Source organism: Octopus bimaculoides, chromosome 19 (genome assembly GCF_001194135.2).
Source record: "Octopus bimaculoides isolate UCB-OBI-ISO-001 chromosome 19, ASM119413v2, whole genome shotgun sequence".
Taxonomy (NCBI): domain Eukaryota; kingdom Metazoa; phylum Mollusca; class Cephalopoda; order Octopoda; family Octopodidae; genus Octopus; species Octopus bimaculoides.
Window position 1 is genome coordinate 31277474 of NC_068999.1, and position 7076 is coordinate 31284549.

Consider the following 7076-nt stretch of genomic DNA (forward strand, 5'->3'; position numbering starts at 1 on the left):
GCCTTACTATTTTTCTGTGATAAATAATTTTTGTGTAATATATAATTGATTATTGATATTTTACTGCTTGCTTTCAGTCATAAGAGCAGTGACCAAGAAAGAGAAAGACAGAGAAAGCAGATATTTTATTGCTTGTCTTTCAGCTGTGTTAAGCCAGCAGACACATTGTCAACTTTTTTTTCTTCTGAAGTGTTGATGTTTTTACTGTCCTGTACAGCAGAGATCAAAATCTCACCTATTCAGAGGATTTCCTGAGGCTTTCTTCACAGTTGGACACATTTAGATAAGAAATGCATATGTAGTCAATTTACAAGATTGCTTTATCACTTTCTGATATATTTCATATAATTATTCAGTACTGAAGAGTAAACATTTTATCTTTTATCTTCTACTTGTTTTAATCAGTAGATTGTGACCATGCTGGGGTACAACCTTGAATAATTTTTAGTCTAATGAATCTACCTCAGTACTTTTTTTAAAGCCTGGTGCTTATTCTTTTGGTCTCTCAGGCTGAACTTAGGAATGTAAACACACCAACACTGGTTGTTAGGCGTTGGTGAAGGACAAATACAGGCATAAACACACACACACGTGTGTGTGTATATATATACGACAGATTTATTTCAGTTTCCCTCTATCAAGTTCACTTACAAGGTTTTAGTCAGCCCAAGGCTATAGTAGAAGACACTAGTAGAAGACTGGATCTGGACCCATGTGGTTGGGAAGCAAGCTTCTTACCACATACCCATTCTTGCTTTCAAGAAAGATTTAACCAATGGAGAAAGTATTTTTGGTCCCTTCTTAAGACCTGAAATCAGTCATGTGACCCCAGAATTTTCTTGACTATCTCACACATAGAGCGAAAAGAAGAAACTGACAATTTGGTTGTTTGTTTGTGTGTGTGTGTGTGTGTATGTGTGTTATTAAAAAATAAAGTTTTCATCAATTTGTTCATACCAATGCTTTAAAATTTAATTTTAAATATTTAAGTTATGTAAAAAAGTAAACTAACACCTGAATTATCTATTAGTATAAAGCTTCGGTTCATTTAAAAAGATTATAACTCAATAGACTTTCTCATGCTTTCAATCAGCCCCCCCCCCCCAACCTCCAGGATGGCAAAAGGGTCAATTAGTTCAGTTTCCTCTCTACTTTCCTCAACTTTGAAACAGATATGAAGAATATTATCATTCTCGGAAAAGAGAAATCAATGCTTAAGCTGAAAATCAAGACCAAAGTGGGCAGCAAGGAATGTCATCATTATTTTGATTGAAAGTATTATGAATAGTCTGAGTGAATGATGAGATGACCCATTCTGAATAAATTTTCCTGTTTCCCATATCTCTTAGTTTATCAGTATAAGAACACATTTTCTCAACTTTGAAGTGATATTGAAAATAAATATCACTTTCAAGTGATATTCAAAACATAATCATTTAATTGTATAGCTGTTACAAGTGAAGGTGTAATTAAGCCAACGATTGGAAAAAAACAGCATTTGTTGCTGTTATCTTTGGTGAGACTACAAACCTTCGAATGAAATCTTAACTATCACACATTTTGCAATCTGTTGATGAGAAGGAACAGCTTCAAGAAAGGTTTAGGGGATGAGTCAATGTCAGTAAAGACAGAAAAACTGCATCACTGACAGAAGTTGTACTTTGTTATACACATTCTCTTAATGTGAATGTCAAATTTTCTTCCAGACTTTAAAAAGAATTTATACTTTTTCTCAAAGTCTATGGCTTGGATAGCCCCTACTAGATGAAACCGTCAGAAGGTGATTTCCAAAGTTATATGTGTTACTTGTGTCTTACTAACTACTTCAAAATGGTGCATCATAGGGGGAAACTATTTTCATTTTCTGACTCCCCATATTTCAAAGCATATAATGCTACACTTTTCAAAGAAAACAGGAGAGGGTGGAACACCCAGACCCTAACTACAATAAGGGGGAAGGGGGCTTCAGGCCCTTGTTTCCTAGTTCCCCTTCGCCACTGATACACACACACACACACACACACACACACACACACACACACACACACCTATGTATGTGTGTTTTTGTGTCTGTATTTGTCCCCTTCCACCACTTGACATCTGATGTTGGTGCATTGACATGAGACCGGGCTTAAAACAAAACGTACTGGGATGAATTCATTCAATTAAAACTTTTCTAAGTAGTGCCCCAGCCTGGCTGCAGTTTAATGACTGATGCAAGTAAAAGATAAAAGATAAAATATATATGCATCAGTACTGAATAATCACATGAAATAAACCAGAATCTGTCATAAAATAAACATGAAAATTAACTAAATACTCATTCCTTGTTTGAATCTGTCCAACTATGAGGAATGCTTTAAGTCCTTTGCATAGGCAAGTCTTTGATCTTTTCTGCACAGGGCAGTCAAAACATCAGTGCTTCAGTAGAAGATATGTCTGCTGGCTAAACACAGCTAGAAGGAAGGCAAGCAGTAAAATCTCTGCTTTTCTCTGCCATTCTCTCTCTTGGCTTCCCACTCTTTTTTATTGTGCCTCTCCTTTTCACTTCTCTTCTCAAAGAGAATAATAGAATGCAAAGAAAATAACATCACTCCTATGATTAAAAACAGGTAGAAAAAATTCTGATTTCCTCTGCCTTTCTCTCATCGACCTCCCACACCTTTGTTTTTTTTTTCTTTCATGCTCCCTGCTTGAAGAGAAGACGAAAGCAATTACTTCATTGCATTTTATTCTTTTCTTGATAAGCAAACAGGATTTTTTTCTACTTACACCTTTTAAATAATATCAATTGCTTACAATTTATACTAAGAAATGAAGGAATGGGAAATACATAAAAATATCAGGCATACGATGGGGATAGTGAAAAATATCAATAATTAATTTCATATTACGCAAATTTTATTTATCCTGGATAAAAAAAAAGACATGCAGTGCATGCATTGCATACATACACCCTTTACCCCTTGACTTCCATATACAGTATCTTTGTTTAGAGAGATACACCAATATAGATATAAAGATATGTAGTGTCAGCAATAGAAATACCTGAAACAGAGAGAGACAGAGACAGACAGACAGACAGACAGATAGAGACAGAGACAGGCAGAGATACTGTAATATCAATGCATACATTCATACATACATTCCAACACTCATGATTATCATCATCATTTTACATCCATTTTCTTCATGCTGGCATCAATTATCCTACCAAAAATACTGCCAGTCTCTATTTTACTGTGTTTGTCATAGTGTTTTATGGATGGATAATCTTCCCATCAGTAAACATTTTATGTCAACTGCCTCTGCTTCCTCCCCCTCCTCCTCCTTGTCGTTGTCATCATCATCATCATCATCACTATCACCATTTCACATCTGCTTTCCATGCTGACATACACACATATTCTTATTAATATGTATTATATAATACATTGTTGAATTAGTTGACCCCAGGACTTCATTGTAAAGCTTGATATTTATTCTAATTTTTTTCTTTTTTTCTTTGCTGAACCATTAAGTTAAGGAGACTAACAAACCAACACCAGTTGTCAAGCAGAGTGGGGGACAAACACATAACATAAATATACAAATGTGTGTACGTTTGTGTTTGTGTGCGTGTGCATGTGTGTGTATAGGTATGGTGATGCAAACAGGAAAAATAGAACTCTTAATATAAGTATATGGATATTTTCGCTAATATTAAACAGAAGTAACAGAGTGACTTGACTTGGACCTTGACTCACTCTATTACCTCTGCTAAATATTAAAAATATATATATAAATGTGTGTGTGTGTGTGTGTATAAAATTTAAAGAAAACAGAAAATGGATACTGGTAGTGTAATGGATACTTCTATCCCTTAGATGGTTATTTTAACCTCTAACTCAACTAACCGATATATATATATATGTGTGTGTGTGTGTGTGTGTGTGTGTGTGTGTGTGTACATAAATATTCTATAATTATAAACATAATTATAATTAGGAGTCAGCTAATTGCTTCGCCACGCACCAAATTTAGAAATAGGAGCTAAAATTCCTTTTCAACTACTATAAAGATCTCCCAGACAGTAACACACTTTTTTTACGTTGGCAAAAAGAAAAAATAACAAATCCACACAACTCAGATTAGCTACATACGCGTTTTAAGATTAAAGTAGAGATATATTTACCTACTTATTTCCCATCTTCAAATATAAATTTGAGAGTGCTAGGATTAAATATGTACGCGATCGAGCGCCATCGTATAACTAATATTCAACCAACACTTCCAAAAATATACAGCTGAATGTGAACACATACTTATCCTCAATACCCACGTGTATACAAGCAATCCTGCAGAAACTAGTTTTCGATCAGAGAGTAGTCATGTGGATTCATAATTTTTTCTTTTTACCTACATAAAAAAGTGTGCTACTGTCTGGGAGATTTTTACGGTAGTAGAAAAGGAATTTTAGCTCCTATTTCTAAATTTTGTTCATGGCGAAGCAATTAGCTGACCCCTAATTATAATTAAGTTTATAATTATAGAATATTTGTATAATTTTACCCTTTTATTATTAATATATATCTATATCTATCTATCTATGCATATATATATATATGTATATATATATATTATATATATGTATGTATGTATAGGTGCAGGTGTGGCTGTGTGGTAAGAAGCTTGACAACTGATGTTGGTGTGTTTACGGCCCTGTAACTTAGTGGTTTGGCAAAAGGTGGTGCTCCAGCATGGCTGCAGTCAAATGACTGAAACAAGTAAAAGAATAAATAAAAATATACATAAATATATACATATATATGACAGGTTTCTTTCAGTTTCCATATACCAGATTCACTCACAAGGCTTTGATTGGCTTGTGGCTTTAGTAGAAGACACTTGCTGAAGGTGCCATGCACTGATGCAGTGGGACTGAATATAAAACCATGTGGTGGCAAAGCAAACTTCTTACCACACAGCATGTCTGTACCTAGAATATATTTTATAGAATACTAGCAGAGATACCCAGCATTACTTGAGATTAAAATGGCATAGGTTTTATATATATATATATATATATTAGAGTTATGTTGAAACAGGTTATATGAGTAAGTGCAGCATTGACAACAAAACATTTGTGGAATAAATCATGGGTTAATTTGACTAAACAACATGTCATGCTTCTGTTTGGAGTATTCCAGGCCCTAACCTGTCATGGAAATTCTTGGTGGGTGGGGGACATGTGAATTTTGAATGCACCAAAAAGTTGTCAGTGGATATACTCTCCTTTGTGGCAGTTGGCGCTGCATCTAAGATGTATCTGAAGTTTTGACAACTCCTTTGGGTTTATTGTCCTACATCACTCACAAAGTAAATTTGTGGGTAACAAGGAAACAATGAGGTGATAGACTTGCCCCTGAACTTTGAACATTGGGCATAAATCCATGTTCAACTATCTCCTTAGATGCACCAAATGATGTCATTTGAAATGCAGAGTTGTATTGTCTGATATTGTTCAGAAAATCCCTTGACTGGATGGAAGTGCCTTCTAGAGGATCTATAAGAGGTTGAGAAGGAGCTGGTAGTGGTGGCAATCTTACCTTACCACCTGAGCAGCACATGCCATTAGTTTCATTTGGAAATTTTGGGAAAGTCTCATCTCCCTTCTGTATTGAGACTCCATCTGATGTGCTATAGCAAGCATTTGCTGATCTTGTGAAAGTGGCATCTCCCTTCTCTCTTGAGACTCCATTTAACATGCTGTAGTATGCATTTGCTAATCTTGAGAAAGTCTCATCTCCCTTCTTTCTTGAGACTTTTGCCTTTGGTTTTCTACAATCCTCCTTGCTTTATAGTTGTTTCTGGAGAGATTACATCTTTCAATATTGTAAACAAAAAATTATGAACATAGAAAAAAATATACATTAATTTCTATTTTTGTAAGCAGTTGTATGAATGTAGTATAAACAATATTAGGGTCTTATCAAAGTGAAAGAATAAAAGTGAAACAATATTATACTGCTGGAAAAAAAAAATTGGAAGGGTCGTATGGGGAGGGGCTACAGCCTCCTGTATAGGCAAGAGCCAAAATTTTCCTCCCCTCCTACCAGAACCTTCCTCAAGTAATGAAAAACCTTAATGCCAAATTTGGTATTATACCACTGAAAAAATAATTGGAAGGATGGTTGGTGGTACAGATTGGTCCAGTGGCTAGGCCATGCGTAAAGGAAACACACACACACAGAGTGAATTTTATAGATATAGATATTGTTTAATTCATTTGAAATCTTTTTCTTGTAACTCAAATTCCAAACTACTGTGATCACCAGGAAAACTTGCTGATGGTTATAGTAGCTAGAAGAATTGAGTTGAGAGAAGAAAAGAAACACAGTTTAGTTAACAGTATCCATATGTATATAATATGCATACACATATAATGCACACTCCTAATTATTCTCCAAGTTGTGTTAGCAAAGATATATCACATATATAATATGCTCAGGAGTTTAGGCAGATTTATTATAGTTACTGAATAAAATACATTATTAATTTTTCTATAGTCCAAAGGAATTAAAAAACAGTTTCAAAAGTGACTTTGAAAAGGTGTTCAGGAGAGCCTCGACAGCACAACTTGGCAAACAAATCAGAACACCAGAATAATCTGAATGTGAGCATAAAATACTTGGGTTCTTTGAATATTGTAAGTGGAATGAAAATACTCTCCTCCTCCTCCTCCTCCTCATCGTCGTCACCCCCACCCCCACCACCACCACCATCCTCATCATCATTTTTACGTCCACTTGTCCATACTTGCATTGGGCCATATGAAATTTTGTTGAGGCAGTTTTCTACAGCCAGATGTTCTTGTCAGCAACCCTCACCTGTTTCCAAGCAAGGTGATATTTACTTCTGACCAGACATTTCACAGAATATTGGGAGCAAAATACACCATGTACGTAATAGAGACATTCATTTTCAACTATCACATGATGTCAAGGTAGTAACCTCCATTTATACACATACACAAACACACACAAACACTCAGACACACACACACACACACACACACACACACACACACACACACA

At 35.2% G+C, this 7076-nt stretch overlaps 1 protein-coding gene across 3 annotated transcripts in view; it reads right to left on the reverse strand.

Moving 5' to 3' along the window:
• The window catches only part of LOC106867429 (popeye domain-containing protein 3), a 135919-nt gene that overhangs the window by 27395 nt on the left and 101448 nt on the right, over window positions 1-7076 (reverse strand). The window lies entirely within an intron of this gene.